Genomic DNA, 20,557 nt, shown 5'->3' with positions numbered 1-20,557 from the left:
CAAATGCGTGATAAACTCACAGCACCTGCAATAAATGAGTTAACTGCAAACAGAGCTGTTCTGAGGAGCGGAAAATAACGGATCGCTAGCTGATCGCCTGAAGGAAGTGCACACTTCGCTTTGAAATGCAATCTATCTATCTATCTATCTATCTACCTATCTATCTATCTACCTATCTATCTATCTATATCCTCTTCTACTCTCCACTGAACTGGTCTATTCATACTCAGGACAATGAAAAGCATTTAACACAGGGAGAGGACAGAACATCCTTGAATTCTCCATCTGTAACACTGTTGAGAATAGTGCGGTGTATCTCACACTAATATACATACACACATGAGCCTGGTCCTTGGGGATCGAAAAGGCCAGAGATCTGATTTTGCACTTAACACACTTGCACGCGCACACACACACAGAAGGAGAATGTTCCTCGGGTCGGCACAGATCAGTGATTTGTCATTGATGTCATCCATCTCTTCTGTGACAGACAGAGAGCCGGAGAATGAAAGTATGTGTGATAGGCTGTCTGAATCCTCGCAGTGGTGCAGCTCAGTCGGGGGTTAAGGTTGGTTGTGACACATCAGAGTGACAGACCCGGTTTAGCTGACAGGCAGCATGTGCTTGTTTTTTAGTGTCACTGAATGTGACGCCTCAAATTTGGCTCTCTGGAAAACAACGAGTGACTAAAAAATAAACGGATTTCTGACTAACAAAATAAACACTGCAGAAAAAAAGTCATGTGTATTAATCTGAAACTTCATTGACACTAGCCTGCATCTCTGGGTGGCTGTGGGAGCTCCGCTAAAGGGAATAAGGTGTGACACTATGAAAGGGATGTGAACAAATCAAATTTGGCAGTGTGAGCAGGAACTTTTCAGCAACTGAACAAGATAACAGCTACTGCTGATGGAGATGAAAACCAGCTCTATAAAATAAAGAAGCAAAAAGAGGCAGAGACATGGGATATGCAACATCTCACCCATCCGTATTGTTATTGTCGGCCTTCCAAATGAATGATCTGCTAATTTAATTTCCACCGGTGCCCCTGGCTTCTTCTTTCTTACTTGGATTAGAGGCGAGTTCTTCTTAGTTCTGCGTTGTCACCCAAATTAAGCAGTTCACATCAAAGGGATGTATTTGGAAGAGACAGAGAGCGCAGAACTAGTCAAACTGAATGAACATTTGGTGTGCACACACGAAAGAAAGGATTTACTCAGCGACTTTCCAAAAGCTAAATATTTTGTTTGGAGTAACCATTTGCACCTCTTTAAATATTTATATCCCATTTATAGCCTCTTTAGTGAATCAATCCCAGTGAGGAGAAAAATAGACCAAGATGCTCTAAGCTTCAGTGACCTCTCCAACCACACTGCCGCCTTCACGCAAGCTGCTGTCTTTATTACTCTTTCTGTTCATTTTAAATTGTCTCATATTTTGTAACATGATGCCAGTTTTTCCCCCCATAAAACTGATGTGATTTCGTCTTGGCTTGTGAGAGTCATTTTGTGTTTCAGATTTTTGTCTCGTTTTAAGAGAATACATTTTTTCTCTCTATATATATCTACGTAATGTAATGTGTGTCATATGGACTTCTTATTAGCTACAGATTTGTATTGAGTTTGAAATCTTTAATGTCAATTAGTAAAAAATCCTTTTGAAGTTGTAACTAATCTAGATCCAGCTAGGCAGTTTATCTTTGAAGAAATCTGGGTGAACGTTTCAAATTCAGAAAAAGAAAAGCCATAAATTTCAAGAGTAATGACCACGGACAGGTGCCTTACACAGTCACAAGATCTTCTTTGAAGCCAGGAACCCTCCTACTAGCAGAAATGTACAAAAACAACAGCTGAAACTGAAAAACAGGCAATGACAAAACCCAAAAGTAAAGAAATTTTTTGATTAATATGTTTCATTTTGTTCGTTTTTCTCAGCCTTGTTCCTTCTTTGTGCTTTTTGATGGGTCAATCCACCTGCAATCCATGATTTTTGCATCATCCAAGATATCAGCTTCCTAAGCAAACTCATCAGTCTTAAAACAAATGTCTACGATGCAAGCCATCCATCACTGTATACTAATTTTCTCTTGTCAGGCATTGTGCATTAAGCATTGTTTGGCCCAGAAGCAGCAGAACGAAAGGATCTTGGATTTGCATTTCCATCTTGTTACACCAACCAGTAAGCTCATTCCTAGTTTATGGGAAAGTCATGCAGTAGTTGCGAAGATATCACAGGGGTGGGGGGGACTTTCCAGTAACGACACTTTTTTTCCCTTCCACAAAAGTTTTATTTCCTTTTGCCATGTTTAAAATTCCTAATGCATAAGATTTCATCCATTTTAATGCTGTTTACCTGGGATTTCATTACAAATACCACTTTGCTCCATCCATTCTCTTCCAAAACGGAGGACAAGGAAACAAGTACCTGAATACCGAATCATTTTTTTGTGTTTTCCCACAAAACAAATAAATAAATAAAAATTCACTCTACCTGAACTAGCCCTTTATTAACGTGCATCCAGTAAAACAGCCCAGTGAGACATGAGATCAAGTCCAAATCATGTGCAGGATGCATTTCATTACACATCTGAGCAGTGGGTCATTCATCAGTTTGACAGGTCTAATCCCTTTCGGTCACATTACAGAAATATTTGTGGTTTGATGACCACTGAGAAGGGACCACCAGAAATGGAATTCCAAAAACAAGATTTAGTGCTGCCACATGATGAGAAATCACACTGGAGTCTATGTATAAGATGTGGGAGTATGTTTCCAGTGTCAAGGTATTTTTTTTTCCCTCAAATGATCGCTTGAATGGGATTCTGCAATGTCTGAGACATTCTGTCCACATTTACTAAAATGTCTGTGCGCTGTTCACACAAACGTATTCATCTACAATCAATAAGCCCTCTTGCGTCAAAGCTTGAAACAAAGTAATGAGAAAACAGGATGACTGCAGGTTTTAATAGAGAAATTTCAACACCAACTCATGAAGACAGATGGCTATGGACTTCAGTGTATTAGAGAAATCTTTAAGTGGACTTGTTCACAAAGGACCCATTAACAAGTCTAGAAGATATTCCCAATACAATTAAAGACCATCTACAGGACCTACTGCAATGTGCACACGGAATCTATTTCAGGACTTTTTTCTGTGGATTTTAGCACTGCTTTCAAATTTTCAACGCCATCCTTCACAGCAAAGGCAGCACAGACGCAGATTATATAAGAAAAAAGTAGAATTTTAAAGACTTTTTCCATGTTCAGTAAAGGTTAAAGACACAGTTAAGATAAAACATGAAAAAGAAAAACCTGTATGCAGAAAGATTTTGTATCATTTGTATGGCCTGTATTGTAAGAACATCACAAAACACACACACCTTAATCTTCTTTTGTGTTCCACTGAATGATATCCATTATACAGATTTATAACAACAAGAGGGTATAAATATAGAATAAATTAAGCTAAAATTAAATTTTGGGGTGAATTATATTATATTATATTCCATTTTGGGTACATTTACCTCAAACATAATATATTTCCCTCCATTCCTCCAATTTGTAAATGGGAAAATACTCAGTATTTCACATTTATAACCACAAGACAAACATAATGCATGTTAACATAATTTAGTGCCATGATAATGAAACAGCTTTTCAGCTCAATAAAATAGCAAAGTTTACATTTCGACTTTTACATTTTTTCCAAAAATATACTTCCATTGAAAATGCGTTACCATATTGCCTCACCTTGCCAATACCCATTGTTCCATAACACTGGAAAAGACCTTGTCTACCACCATACGTTTCCTCAGAGACACAATGCTGACTGCCCTACAGGCGGTCCGTCAAACGGTGTCGTAACTGGAGCCGTTACAATGACCTTTTAACACCATCTTCCCTTTAACACAACTTCAAGTTGATAGGACCCATAATTTCACAGTGTCTCAAGTGGGAGGCAATCAACGACTCTACAGTAAAAGAAAACATGACCCAGAGGATTGACTTTCTGAGACAATTAAAGAAATTCAATCTTCTACACACCACACTGAGACCACAGAGGCCATCCTTACCTCATCTATAACTGTCTGAAACAGACAATCACATTAATTCGGCAAAGAGCATAACTGGCATCAAAATCACTTTTTATAGATTCATCATATGTTACAAATACAATGTATCTGCTCAATGTACCAGGCTACTGTGTACATTCAGCTGTGTACATTCAATACTTCACATGCAATTTCAGTAGACAGGTTCTACATTGCATGAGTTATATATAGGGTTTGGAATCAACAGATAAAAATCAATAATGCATTACTGCAACTTACTAGGCAGTTCGGCAGGTTATGATTCATAAATTATGTCCTATCACTTCACATGCCATTGCTATCAGTTTCTTAAATAAGAGAAGCATCCAACATCAACAGTTAGCAACAGCACTTTATTGACTAAACATTTGCCCATATAGTTATTAGATTTACTGAAATTGTATTGTATTGTTTTTTTTAGACAATACATCATTTCCTCCACTCCCTGCACCAGAAAAGCGTGTGCCAATTTTTGGGTCACAACCTATCATTTGAGATGTTTACTTTTCCTGTTTCCTTATTCTCAAGTGACTCAAATTCTAAATACGAACTTGACGAATAAACTTGTGATCCATCACCTGTCCCACAAAATTAATAACAAACACGGTACTGACAACCTGTGTCCCACAGACACTAACACAAAAACCTACTGCAGAAGAACATGTCATCTGAAGCATCCCATTAATCCACAGTTTTCACTTACTTTTTCCGCCTCTTAGTTCTTATCTCTGGAGTTACGGTATATAAGCTCAGTGTTGCTTGTCTGCAAGCCGACAAGCAAATGACACACCGCCAGAGAACTTTACGTCCCATAACCCTCAACGGGGCTGCTGTGTGAGGTGCAGCTGTTGAGTGACATTAGGAGGAGAAGGGACATCACAAAGTCAGTGTGCATTCAGGTTCAACCATTCTCATGGTTGCATCTGCACTGTTATTAGGAACCCTGAAGTGACGTAAGCCGGTCTGCAGCAATGTCATTTAATCATGGCATGCAATAATGTCAGCTGCTAGAGGATGGAGAACAAAGCAGGTACGTGCTGCAATTGTTACAGGAAGTCTCATAATTTTCCCCCTTTCTGAAAGCTCCTCAAGCCAGCAAGGTGCCTGTTTCTTCAGGGGCATGATGCCAGAATATGTGCATTTGTGCGTGAGAGGGAAGTTTCTCTGTGGGCACGTTGTTTGTTGCACAATATGCTGTACAACAGGTTCCTTCCAAGCTGTTATACAGCAATCCCAAAGATTCAGAGTCTCCCTGAGACTGTGGTGCAGAGGTCTTTCTTTCTCACTCTGCTCTGTCATCCGTAAGACCCCAGATAAAAAGATCACAAAGCAAAGAGGATTATAAGAATAGAGGGCAGCCTCATGGTTTGGATCAATTGTAAATATGTATGTGTGTGTATTCTGGACAAGATTTGTGAGGCTTTCTTCACACATTATCATAAACTCCCACTGCATGAAATACACTTTCGCAAACAGCCTGTGAGACAAACTATATCCTTTCACAACCTTCATGGGTCCACCTGGATCCAAAAATTCAAAGGCCTGTCCTGAGACCAGAGCAGATTTGGGGCCAAAACTTGGACAAGTGCCTTGCACAGCTCAGGTCTGAGTTTAGTCAGGGTCTTCATTTTTAATAAATGACATTAACGTAAAACATTAACGTAATTACGTTATTTGATTCATGCGTGTAAGAACATGCAATTATTTAAATACATTTTAAATAAATTTAGAACAACGTTTCTTATCCCTCCACTTCTCTGTTCTCTGTCAATCTGTGCCTGTGTGTAAATGAGCAAACTTTCTGAGAAACTGCTGTGCACTGCAGTGCATAAGCTCCATATAACTGCAATACCCGAGCCATTTGAGAGAATGAGTGCAGGGATTTGCTTATTAATATTAACATAAATATAATTTTTTGTCTCATTTGAGGTACAACATAAAGCTATTAGCAATTGATCTCATTTGAATTGCTCACCCGAGCATAAAAACTATGCACCGTTGCCAGATATTGATTACAGAAAACCATCTGAATGCAGTTAATGTTACTAATCAAAATCAAATTAATGTACACTCATACACGTTGACATACACAAGTTGGGTTACATTATCTGGCAACGTGGCTTAAAAGCATTTTACATTCAAGCTTATTTGGGTTCGAAATAACTCACTTTTATCAGGTCTGTCTCAGTTCAGGTTTTCTTTGTCTTTTTAAAAGTGATTTGGGTTGGGTACAAATTTTAGGACGTGAGATAGTAAACATATAGTTCACTATATGGTGATGAAGAGTAATAGTACCCTCAGCCAATACAGGTACAGTAGGTGACATCTTAAAAAGCAAACATAAATAGAAATCCTAAAATCAATAAAACAATAATATATTGTGACTATTATCAATATATCACAACTAAATATTGCTGATGCTGATTAACTGCAAGCTTCTAGTGATCACTGTTGTGATCCACAGTAAAAAAAAACAAACCATGTGAGGGTAAACTTTTGGGGAAACTATCCATTTAAATACTTAAATAATAATCTCAAAATGAATAGCCATTTTTAATTAGTGTCCACATTGGCAGTTACTTTATTTTTAATTAATTTAAACAAAATAGGGTATATCAGTGTCACTACATATTATCAATAACCCGATCTGCCACTGAAGTTCAGTAATAGAGCAGGCACTATTCTGAGGACAGTTAGGTACATCTGATTACATGCAGGTATAGAAAGAGGTAAACAAGTCTTGATAAATGGCCTTTCAACAAGAGACAGAGACTGATCTGGATACAGAATGACCCTCTTTATTCAATATCTTCTTTGATGGCTGGCTGCCTTCCTGTCCTCTATCCTGCCCCCCTCCCTCTCTGTCTGTCTCGCTACTTCACAGCATAAATTCAGTCTCAGACGTACTCTTGTGTCTTGTTCGGAGGCCCTGAACTTTAGACAAGCAAAGACTCCTGCCCTTGACAATGTTAATTCGTGTTCTCCACACTGTTTGAATCTCAAAGTCACACCAACCGATGCGAAAGCGCGCACTGCCTGGCACATAACGGTGAGCAGTGAGTCGTGATGTCAAAGAGGGCACACAGCGGGACAGTAACTGAACATGCTGGATCTATTGATGCCACCCCGGAGAGAATGTCAGTCCCCCGCGAAGACACAGAGAGGAGATGTGGCCGTGTAAAGCCTGCTTATTTATAAAGAAAGAGGAACCTTTAAGGCTGAGGCTTAAACACTGATATCAGTGTATCCGCGGAGTTCTTAAAGTCAAATTTAAAACCTTTTAGGACCCGGACAAATAAAATGGACACAGCTTGTCCACACGGAAACAAAATTGTAATATTTTAAAGCTTAAAGGGATTTTTCACCAACAACATGTGTTGTTCTAATGCCGTATGCGCTTTTTTTTCGGACCACCAAAGGAGATTTTGAAAAAAAAAAAGGAAAAAGAGCCCTGTGAGCAATTGAAATTGGTTTATTACGGGTATATCAATACAAACAAATTGAGAGGTCAACAGATATGGGATTTTGCTGCCATGATAATTTAGAGATTAAAGAAAGGCAATAGAAGATTACGGTGCCCGAACTAGTCAAATCTATACATTGATTGTGTTACATAATGTTCTTAGTCTTGTTTCTGTGACGGGGCAGCCTAGAGAGAAGCTACCTGAGTTCACCTTGAATTAAATGACAGATGCAGTTTATTGCATGACCAAAATGCAAAAAAACAAACACATACAAATGCAAACATGCAAAATATGTTTGCATTAGAACTTGTAAAACTTGCAACAGTATGTCATTTTGGCATTTATGTTAATTACATTATTATACCCATTTAAAATGTTCATTATTATACCCATTAAATCAGGTCATATCCTGTTTTGTACCAAATGTAAGATATCTTAAAATGTTAATTATGAATTTGTTAAAAACTAAAAAAAAAAAAAAAAAGATATTCATGTAATATAAACAAAAGAAGCTGCATATGCTGGGCAGGGTATTTCAGAATAAAGTAGCAAACTCTAAAAAATAAATAAATAAATAAGTGATTTCTCCATTACCACATTGATTAGTTCCTTAACAGCTATAAATTATAAAATGATTAATAGGTTAGCCATTCAGAATAATTACAAACTCAATCATGGTGAAATTGAATTTACATGAGAATGGGATCAAATTTACATCCAAATGATAATTAATCTACATCTAACCCGAAACCCTGAACCGCAGCTGTAAACTGCAAATCATCTGGATTAAGTCTAATTAAATCTACTTGTTTGAGTTACTGAATGGAAAGTATGCGTGAAACCTAAAAAAAACAGTTGATGACTAATTCAGTCTTTGATTTCATGTTGCTTCATAAAAGCCTTTTAGATTGTGCTGATTTTCAGTGTTGATGTTTTCTGCTGAGTTCAGCATTGTTCTGGGATGCTTTCGGGGTGCAGCACGACGTGGCTCACCTGTTAATGTAGGAGGTGAAATAAACACAAACCACAGTTTATGGATATAGGCTGCAGTTTTATGACTGTTATCAGTGCAGTTTGTCTATAAATAATTGCAATTTGATCTACCTGTCATGTGTACTTTTGATATTGTTAGCGTTTAGTTGCACAAATCCCGAGTAAAATTCGTGTAAATGCATAGTATGGGGATGTGAGCGTGAAAACAGAAAAGAGGAAGAAAGAGGACAGCTTCAGGGGAGAATGACTGGAGTGAACTGAACTATAAGGCCTTTTGTGGGAGGATGGATGTTTGAATGGCTCACTCCTCCTGTAATAGTTGGAGAGATATTTTAAAGGCTCGTTCTGATACCCTGATCTACAGGGTTTCTCGGCGTCACAGGACGGGACTCGGTGTAAACAGAGAGCCACTTCAGCTCTTTTAGTGTTTAACACAGCGAGCACATACACGCGCACGGACACACAAAAACACACAAGCACAGCAGAAGCCAATGACCTGGCATCTGACCTCAAATTTCCAAAATATCTGGTGTGGTCAATATTATTTCAGTTGTCGTTAGTAAGACAACCATCGCTATCAATGCTTGTACTTTAAGTACTTCACTCATAATGAGTATTCAATTTTAGCACATGACAGACAATTTGCATCTATAGATTTGGCAGATGTTTTATTGTTTTAATACTAACACCCGCATTGTGGGAGCCATTTTTGCAACGGTAAGCCCCACCCACATTGCCTTTAAAAGGTTCGAATGCATTTTCTAATGTGATCTGGAGATCGTCTAAGAAACACTGTCAATTCTGAGCCCTTTTTTGGAGGAATTTGTTCTCGGAAACTTTTACAAAGTCTCTGGACACCACCGATGTCTGAAGCCACGCACAATAAAAGTAATGACACTACCCGGCCCTGTTCCACGCTTCACAACTTTATGGGTATTAAGCATTTTCTGCTTCGTAAATTAAATATACTTGCATTTTTACGACTACCAGGACACTCCACAGGTGTAGCTGTAGCGCAAAGGCTTCGCAGTGTGCGTAATATGACTTTTGTCTGTCGTGAAAAAGTATTTTGAGGGGAAGGAAGAGGACCCAGAATGTTTTAGTCAACAGAAAGTCATTTTACATTTTACATTTTACATTTTACAAATAAAACAGCCTAAACTGATTTTAGCTGGTCTCCCATCTGGACTCAAACTGAGATGTTCATCTTTTTTTTAAAGACAGTTACCGATATGCTGTATGATATATGTGAACACAAATATTAATTTATTCATTTACTCTATACATTTTGCATGCTTTAAATCCTGCAGCCAATTCCAAAGACCAAAAAAATCCTACCAGCTTCTGTCTGTTTATTGATGAGATGTGCTTTCTCTTTGTCAGATCAATTCAGCACTGACACACAAATCAATCAGATTCTATTGTGTGTGCGTGTCTGTGTGTGTGTTTTGTAAAAGGCGATACCGCGAGTACCTGCATTATGGTCCGGCTCATATGCGTTCCGGGTGACAGACAACGATTTAAACAAAACTCACAGCGTTCAGAATTTAAGCCTCACACATTTCGCAGACGCGGGGTCCAAAGCCACATGCGAAGCTCTGTGTGTTTTTCCACAGCCAGAACTTCAACGCTCACAGTCGGAGACAGCCAGAATGCATATGAGGAATTGCTGTTGACACCAGCTGAAGTATTTCCAGTAAGTATTATGGAAACAGAATGTCCAGATTTAAAATTAGAACATGATGAAAATAGAACATCAGAACAAAGCAAAAAAAAAAAAAAAAAACATGGCTATTGTTTAGTTTAACGTGTCGTGTACGATTTTGTACAATTAAACAAAAGAGACATCGAGTTAAAAAGGCCATCTGTAGCACTTCTAAACGTACCGCTGAGCTACAAAGACTTCCAATTATCCACTCAAACTTTACAAACACAAAATTATGAATCTAGTCTTACTCTTCTTAAAATAAACAACTGATACGATTTTGTCTGTAATCACCAAAAAACCCTGTTAACACAACATATGTTTCTCAGAAGAAAGAAATGCATATAGGTTTAGGATGACATCTGGGTAAATACTGGGTATATAAAAAGTAAATATTGACGATTTTAAATATTTTTGTGGAATATCTCTTTAACTGTGCATTTTTGTGTTTAATAATAATATCATAATTGTATTTTTTTCGCAAAAAAATAGCTTGAGATCAAACAATAAATGGCAGACACCTGCAGTACCACAGCAGACGAGGACCCCTGGTATAGCTTGAATGCAGCGGTTGCTGTGCATGATGCATAATGTCTGCAACTACATAAAATGTAAATGCAAATTAGTTCAAATACAGAGAACTAATAAAATACAGTTAGGCTCGGAGTGTAACACTGCAAAACAAAATGCTATTTAATTTAACTTAAAGATCAGTTTCGCTGATATCTCTTATCGTGTGTATAGTTGTAGCGTGGGGATATAAAGTTCAGGGCTGGTATAAACTTGCAAATACAGAAAACCACAAAGAAAATGGTCTATGTTCCTGTGTATATTCCTAATGATTCCTAGTAGCTGGAAGAACGGGTTCCGCAACAAGATTATATCATGTTGTTTTGTTTTCAGTGGAAAGAGTTAACTATTCTGCATGGATTGTGTTTGCCTTGCTGCTTCATCTGAATTACTTTCTTTAATAAGTTCAACAACTTCGACCTGAACTTCTACTGTACAAAACATAAATCCCATCACGTTCTTGAGTGTATTCCACATACACGTTGTCATTACTCTTTTGAGTGCCTACCTCATTCTGTAGCCTACACACAGTTCGCTTATTTACTGGTCCGACCACCGCATGATCTGTTTCCTGAAACATTTAGGTCATTACAACGTCATTTGCATTATTTATATTATTAAATTCTCGAAAACTTCAGAACCGAAGCGAGCATTACTGGCAGTGATGCCGCTCTAATTGTGGACACTGACAGCGTGTCTGTTCTCTAGGTGCAGTGCAAGCTAATCGCAGAACCTGAGGCACATGTCTCTGCTTATTTGCATATTTCATACCAGTCTGTCTTTCTATAAAGTACTTGCTACCAGCCTCCCTACAGTCCAGGGAAAACCCATTTATATATGTCATATTAAAGTCGAAATGCGTTAGAATAGGATTTTTTTCATGTCGTGGATGGCCATATATTACGTTATAGAGGCTATATATTTTCACATATGCAAGCACCTTAATTTCTTAAACTTTTTTCTGCATTCTTAAACTTTCTTTCTTCTGTGGAACCATTTTGAGACATGTTTTGACGTCTTGTATCCATACAAAGGAAGTAAATTGTAACTAAAACGTACTGTTTTGTTATGAACATTCTTTAAAATATTTTAGTTTGTGTTTGCAGAAGAAAAAAAGTCATACTGGTCTGGAATAAATAAAGGTCACAGAATTAAGCATTACATAATTTTTAAAATGATGTGACTACTGTCATTTTACAAAAACCAAAGCAAATTATTAAAACATGATCCAGCAAATATTTGCTTTGTTTTCAGTTGACTATTAGCATAATGACAGATGAATCTGAAGAGAAACATTTTCAAATGAATACAAATGCATTATTATAATAGACTGTAAATATTGCCACAAAACAGTTTTGCAGATAACACCATTTACATACTGTAACCCCCATTTTTGCCAACAGAATCAATAAAATACTTGTCTTTAAAAAGCACAATAAAGCCATAATACCAAATTTGATACATCAAGTTGAAAATATATTTTGCGTTAAACATATAAACAAAATATGACATCAACTTTGGCAACCCTAAAAATTTCTTTTTAAAAATTCTGCTGACCTCCTAACACCCCAAGGACATCCTGAGAATCCAGTTTTGAAAAAAAAACACTTTTTTTAAAACATCAAACATTTCTAGTATTCGCATTTCTATAGTATTTTTTCACTTTCAAAGCAACCTTCTAGTTCCATTCCTCCTTTTGCTAATAAACTGACTGCTGCGTAAGCTATAGTATATCATACCAATACTGTCTTCTGCTATCCTTGCTGAAGCTTGATCTACACTGCTGACACCACTTGCACAGTTAAGGGGTGCAACAACTGGAAACAGGCTGCTGGAATGAACATGGGTCACCACAGACATGTCACTTAAAAGAACACCTCACCTGCCAAGTCATGTGAAAAGAAAGTGAGAGGTGCAGCCAGAGTGCCAAAAACATTACACTCTCATGAATACTGAACAATGAAGACAAACTGGCACTAGATTTTTCTCGTTCTGATCAGTCACAACTTTATAATTATGTGTATTAGGCTCAACTTTCCAGCAAAACTTTCCGAAATCATTCTTATATGTATATATATATATATATATATATATATATATATATATATATATATATATATATATATATATATATATATATATATATATATATATATATATACAGTAAAAGCATGGCAAATGTGATCTCTCTGAATATCAAAATGCCCCCTGTGATTCATCCCAACACCGATGCTGCCCAGGGAAGATAAGTGACATATGGGCTATCTCTTCTATTTCCACAGCAAAAGAAAGACTCAGGTGAAAGGGCCAGAGAAACTCCCCATGCTGTGGCACTGAACGTGGGATGTTTTTAGTCCCCAGGGTGGAACACTGTGACAGGTGGGTTGTTTCTGCAGCTTGTCTCCAGGGCTGTAATCCGGGGACATGGGCACGGGAGTACACCAAGACAAGATCAGATGAGATGAGGGGTTGCGAAAGACTGACAAAGAGGAAAAGAGAGAAAAGGGCAGACAGGCAGAAAGGGAATTTTCCCCTGTGAACGCACACAAAGGTTTCCCTGCACTGCACGCATGTTTTTATCCATGTGTGTTCGGTGCCTGTTTGGACAGCTTTTCTTGTTTTGAATAAAGCAGTTAAGGAAGACACAAAATGATTAAGAGGAGGATCTTCTAATGCGCATGGTGTTTGTCAAACCAACAAATGAGTTTAAACTGGAGCGGGTCAGGCCACCGGATTAAGATTGACAGTCTTTATCCCACCGTCTATGCATGCCGGTTGTTAGTAAAAACCCACATGCCACAGATGTGCCAACAAATGCTACAAAAAACAACTAAATGCAACAAAAACTAAATGCAACCACAATCCCAATCTGAATACTATGAACTATACTGCGATTCATTCATGCTGGTGAGCCATTCCCACTGGGTACAATCAGATCTGACAGAACACTGACTAAACACGGTTCAGGGCCACACAGACAAAGCCCTAATGCCTTCACCAGGCAGCCAATTCATATTTATGAGAGTAACCCCACAGAGAATCAGAACATTAAACACAAAACCAAAGCCCAGAACACACTCCAGCACAGCCTCACATCATCAATTTCTCTCCAGGGTGTTGACTCAGATCAGTTGTCCACTTCAATACATAACCTAATGAGATCAGAAAGAAAATTATAAAGGCTGATTCCAGATCAGCTAAGATGTATTACAAATGATCTGGAATCACTATTAAAAATATGTATGATCAAAATAAAACCACACCCAGAGATATATATTATTCACACACATAACCTTAAGATCATTTCTAAGCAGAAGTCATCATATATACTGTATCATATATACGGTTAAGCAAATATACTGCAATAGCGAGCAGACGATGGAAGCAAATGTGATCGCTGTTCCCTTTTTGTTCCAAAAATTAAAGAAAGCAAGCCACAGCAGGTTATCCAATGTCCAATGATTTTTCAAAACAGAAAAATATAGTCATCAAAAGACAAAAAGATGATTGTTGGAGTATGTTTTATAATAAAAATGTAATTTCAGTCTATCGATTTGAAAATTACATTTCATTTTGTGCTTTTTTTCAATGCCAAAGCAATACTGTTAAAACTAATTATACTTTTTTTTAAAGTACAAGTTCAAAGCACTGATATTGTAGAAAAGGGTAATCACGGTTTGTGAAAATTGTCCATTGATTAAACTGAATCGCCTCATCACAGCACTACATATTTTAATGTGTTAAAACCGGTATCAAAACTCTTCTCCATAAAAAGTGGGATACCGGTGAACTCCCTTTAATCCTCACAACGCCAAACATGGCACAAACATGCCAGAATCAGCTCGGATACCATCACACCTTTCTGTGATACAACGTACTGTTTATCTCACTTTCGTTCCCAAAACGCAGGCTTGATGCAATTTTGAACGGCAGTAATTGTGGCACAATTACGCATGCAACTCTGATGTCGGATGATGTCAGTCGTATTGCGTCATTTCATCTTATTACAGCGTCCACTTTTCGAACCTGTCCGCGTCCTCACTCTTTCTCGCGGGCGCGCGCATCTCCAAGTCCCCTTTACACGTTCCTCAAGCAGCGGAAAGGAAGCTGAAAGGAATCTGGACACATCGCGTCGCAAAATGTCACCACACGAAGCCAGCAGTCATAAATTCAAAGCTAGGGTCAGAGTGGTCCTACTTATTAAACTGACATAATCAATTAATCATCAATTTTAATTAACTCAAAGCAAACATACGTCCGCAACTATAAAGAACGTGACCAGGGCTCATAAATCTGTCTCTACATATTACTGAATCTGACAAATAAAAACTAGATCTCTTAGAGCAAAGACGCCACATCTAAATGCCACTGGACGTGGATTCACTTCACACTCTTTGTCACTGACGAATAATTATTTGCTAGTAATTGGGGAAGGACTTGCGTAAGGTCATGACTCTATTTCAGGCAAATGTTTGACTTAATGCGTTTTTTTCACTTGATTAATAAGATGCGTAATGGATGTGGAGTGATGCGCAAAGGAAACACTAAAGTTCACAGTACACATCACGGCGCATTTCAGTGCAATCTTTGAGAATCATCTCCAACTACATAATAGCAAAATCACCAGCACTGCTGTCATTAAAATACGATTTTATAGCATTTATAACGCATTGTCTTGACCGCGCAAAGGATCACTGCCAAACAAAGAGAAGCCAAATAGAGTAATTACTTGCAATGGATTGAATCTGTATTTCAACGGTTTAGGAACTCATCCCCTTTTCCATCTCACACTCGTTTTCAAAAAATAAGTAACTGTAAACACTTAAATTAGACTTTTATATACTTTTCTTTTTACAGATAAGCCACGCGTAAACGCTTGGGGAAAATGCAGCTGTTAAAGAAATACGTAATAATTCGCAACGAGAAGAAAGAGATGTATCCCTTTAAAACGAATCAGATAAATAAACATAGCTACAAGTGTATCGTTTTTGGTATTAAAAAAAAGAATATGTTATTTATGATTAACTCACCCATTAAGGAATCGTCTGTCTCATCTGACCTGCCGGCATTCTCGCGTTTTTCCTCTTCTGTTTAGTCTTCCTTCACTTTCATTGATGACGAATTCCTCAAGAACGCGAGCCTGTGGCAGGACGAGGATCGTGCTCATTCACACTGAAGCGCATAGACAGAGGGAGAGAGAGAGAGAGAGAGAGAGAGAGAGAGAGAGAGAGAGAGAGAGAGAGAGTATGCCTGCAACCAGCCGCATACCAAACAACACGCAAGGACCCACCGGCTGTCTGCTAATGCAGCTGCGCTCTGGCGCGCGGCCACGGGGAGCAAGGGTGGTGGCCAGCCGACGTTTATCTGTAACGCATCTCTCAAGACTCGACGATCCGGTTTAATTATTTTGAATGTGCAATTAGTGGACGACTGAGCACTTTTCTCACCATCCAGAAAATTGAAAGTCACAGAGATCGTTTCATAAGAAGTCGTCCTACGGAGCGACTGTGCATGCGTTGGAAATGCGGTGCCAGAAGTGAGTCAACATATCAGAAGTTTAATTGCCCGGTTTCGTAGATGTGACTACTTCAGAATATCAGGCGTCTTTAAGTACTATATTAGAAATAAGCATCATACTTCAAAATGCTGCGTGTGTATAAATATGCACACACACACACACTATATATATATATATATATATATATATATATATATATATATATATATATATATATATATATATATATGTGTGTGTGTATATGTGTATAAATACACACACACTATATATATATATATATATATATATATATATATATATATATAAACATCTAGCATATGTATAACAATACTTATGTCTTTCATCACAACCCCCTACTAGAGTCTGCGATTAACGCTGTCAACACCCTTAAATATCTGCGATTATCTGATCTCTCATCACTTCGCTAAAAGCAGACGGCTGTAGTGAGCTGTCTGTGGTTATACCACGTTGTATCAACACTTACTAGTCATTTAATGTTGAAAAACTTTAACAGTGGTTACATTCAGTATTACTGTTCCCTTTAGTCAGCGGCAGACTCACTCATAAGTGGCACGCGCTGGCGGTGTTCTGTACAGAGCACTACCCCGCATACAGCTGCTCACAGAGGCACACTTCATTTCTCTCTATGTCGCATCTCTCTGATCCAGTGAACTCATAACATAAAATGCAACTAAATCCACCACCTTAACTGATTTACATCTACCGGTAAACAGATGGTATTTGTTTGTTAAAGCAGAGCTGTCAATCAAGCACGAGTTAAAACCGCATCCTTTACTGTAAAATTACTTTTACAGCATTTAAAGTGATAGTTCCCAAAGATATATTATATATAAACTCACCCTGATGTCATTCCAAACACTGTGAATTTCTTTCATCTGAAAACAACAGAAGATTTAGCCCAATCATTAAGTACTTTGGCCCAAACATAGTACTTTCCCCTATACCATGAAAGTCAATAGCTACCAGCAACTGTTGCTTACCAAAATTCTTTTCTTATTTGATGAACAAAAGAAAAAAAACAGGGTTAACTGTTTTCTTCAGATTTCCCCCCGAACTCCCATGACCAATTTATGGACCTTCCATTACTCACAATAATGACTTTCATTACACTAATACAATATTTGGGGGTGCTAAATTGTCATAAAATACTGCAAGACTATCAACAAAAATTCTTGTGACTTAAATGCAGTCAGGCCTCTTGTGGACAGGAGCGTCTGCTCTTATGGGGTATGACTAATCGTACCTAACAAAACACCTTTTCAAAGAGCCAATTATGAAGGACTGCATGGTGCTGTGTGGAGCAGAATACGATTAGATGAGATGTGCAGTTGCGCATTTTGGCACCAGCCCAGTGCTGAGTGCTATGTGTTAAATTATACAGACCCAGCACGGCTCCTACGAATAGCTTCGTCGTGCCTCTGACATATCATTTGTGACAACAGCGGGGACCTGAGCTTCACCCCAAATCCAGGCTTAGGACAGATCGACTGAACTCACAGAGGCCAAATGGAGCTTCAAGAGGGTTGGAGGGCAAGAAGAACAGGGCAATAAAACAGCCGGTTTATGAAATGAATGAAAATTATGGGATTTGAAAGGTCATTCAGATCCAACTCAAATGTCTCAAGTATAATCATAAAAGCCAACACTCATTACTAGGTCTACTGGGGTTAGAGATGACTGAAATAGATCATATAATGGTCCAGGAAATTTAGGGGGGAAGAAACTCTACATTAGAAGAGCATAAAAGCTCAACTCCTACCTTTAGAAGTTCTGCCCTCCATCAGCGCCTCCTATGTGCATTAGTGTCTGTCTAAGTGGCCTTTATGTGAGGTTATGAGCGCAGATCTCTAGAGGAAAGAAATTCTCTCTTCTCTCGCCCAGGCCGCCTGTAAGTCTAATGGGCCTCACAGGAACATCTCCCACTACACACACACACACACACACACAAAAGCATAATCAAAATAGCTGAAAGGTAATCCGGCCGCCCTCTTCAACTTTGCCAGCAGACAGGATCATTAGACTACTCAACAATGACGAGGGATATTTGAGGCACATTTCCTCCACTTTCAGGAAAAGTACGTTTGGAGAATGTCAAATGATGACTCCTGCCTTCCCACACCCCCAAATATGTCCCGCTGATTCCCTGCTGCACGCACACCTATCATTAAGGGCTTTGTAGAAGAAAAAGTAGAAGAGAAACAAGGGTAGTGATCATAACCTTTCTTCTCTGGGTTCCCTATCTTCCTGTCATCTATATATATGGCACTGTATAGAGCTTTTCTAAGCCTGTCTTTAAAAAAAGAAAATGAAAAAAAAACATGCTAAGCCCTGTGGGGGGAAATTTGTGGGTGAAGTCAGTTATAGAAACAAAAATTCACACATTGTGGCAGCGAATCATTCACCCTGAGGAAATGTAAAGACGCCTAGTATCATAGAAGATGAGGAATAATGGCTTGTAATAAACATGGAGGTCGGAAAAGCCACTGAAAAGCTACCTTATGCTGTGATTATGGCTTTGCTCCCAATGCAGTTGAGGCTTGCCTTAGGCTATATTCTAAAGCTCCCCAAAGCAGTGCCAAATATTGGAAAGCCACTGTGGGAATTTTCTAAAATTAAAATTCTATCATTGATTACTTGCCTTCATAGTATTTCATAATTTATAACCGTATATTTCATAAGTACCAAAGGACACTCTAGAAATGCTAGGTTACACATAACCCATTGCTGAATTAAATATGGCCAAACCCAGAGATTTGGTTGATTTGACCCAGCTGTTGGGTTACTGCCCAGAAGGTTGGGCTAAACTTTCCAGAAAAGAGGTTCATATGAACCAGGAAACACTATAGAACATATTCAGAGATCATCTTACTGCATGACCACATAGCTTAACACAAAGCTAGACAATGGTTTGTTCATTCTGCTGTTGGAAGACATCTTACACACTAGATTGACATCGATTCAAGGTCAGTGATTTTCCTGATCAGTGTACAGACTTGGTGGTTGATAAGACCTCTCTGCCTCTTTGAGTTTTGGCCTGTCTCTGGATTGATGCCTTTAAGAAGTACCTATAAACAAAAAGGCAGAGAGGAAAGCTATTAGTTTCTTTCAAGTGGGATGAAAAAAGTGTTAGTTCCCAGTGAACACCTCCAGTGGGTCACTACAGTTGCAGTACAGACCAAAAGGTGTATTAGCCCTAACCATTTAAATAACAGCAGCTTAAAAACATTTCCATTACAGTCCTGCAATTTTGCTTGAGTGAAAGTACAAAAGTAAAAAAAATATATATACTTAAGTAAAAAAGTACTGATATTATTTAGCAATTTTATATAGGCTGCTTAATTTAATATTGTATTTATATTTATCATTTTTATAATCCTACTACTCAAAATACATGGGATTTTCTCAAAATGAGCACTATATGGAGTCAGGATATATTGTTGTTGTTGCTATGGACTACAGTGACGAGAGTGATGTATTAATGTTCATGGTAAAGCTTACACTGTGATGTACCTGAGAAAACATATTTGATTAACAAATTTTCAGTGCGAAAAAATGTTTTAAAGCTTGTTGTTTTGCAAAACATCACAGTTATGAAAATAAGACCTGAAGTAACATTTTAAGGAAAATATAATTATATTTTCATAATGATTTTCTCCTTTCAAACCTTGTCTGTGGTGTAAAAAACACCCCTCGCCCAAATGCCCCCAGAGATCATCACTTACCACTTTAATAATTACTGCAGTTATTTCCTCAATTTAGCACCAGCAAGCTTGTTAGCTATACAGTTAGCATCAGACAACATGTACTTATTTTCAGTTTGGTTATGAATAAATACTCTGTATACTGTTGATACACAAAATAAAATCAAAAATAACATTGGGCTAAAATCCATAGCATTTTAAATAAACTGCTAACGTTACAGTTGAATCGTTTGGTGTGACCTGCGAACCGTTTAACGAGTTAATTTTAAAAAATCGATTTGTTCATGAATCAGACCGCTACTACGTCTCGGAGCACGTAATATATTATAGTAACGATATGTTTTATGAAACGTATTGAAGTAAAAAGTATGCTCTAATGTTTTGGAATAGTGAAGTAAAAGTTACTCAAAATAAAACTACTCCAGTAAAGTACAAAAAAAATGTAGTTAAGTACAGAAATAAAACAAAACTACTTTGTAACTATCCTACAGGCTG

The 20,557-nt window shown here is 37.9% G+C and overlaps 1 protein-coding gene across 1 annotated transcript in view; it reads right to left on the bottom strand.

Moving 5' to 3' along the window:
- htr2cl1 (5-hydroxytryptamine (serotonin) receptor 2C, G protein-coupled-like 1) overlaps nt 1-16,022 on the bottom strand; it is a 71,307-nt gene extending 55,285 nt beyond the window's left edge. The window contains exon 1 of the mRNA XM_043245496.1: nt 15,853-16,022. The gene's annotated coding sequence lies outside the window, so the exon portion shown is untranslated. The remainder of the gene's footprint in view (nt 1-15,852) is intronic.
- Between the last annotated feature and the right edge of the window lie 4,535 nt (nt 16,023-20,557).

Source organism: Puntigrus tetrazona, chromosome 7 (genome assembly GCF_018831695.1).
Source record: "Puntigrus tetrazona isolate hp1 chromosome 7, ASM1883169v1, whole genome shotgun sequence".
Classification (NCBI taxonomy): Eukaryota; Metazoa; Chordata; class Actinopteri; order Cypriniformes; family Cyprinidae; genus Puntigrus; species Puntigrus tetrazona.
The sequence above is the reverse complement of the archived record's forward strand: the minus strand, read 5'-3'. Positions and strand labels throughout refer to the sequence as shown.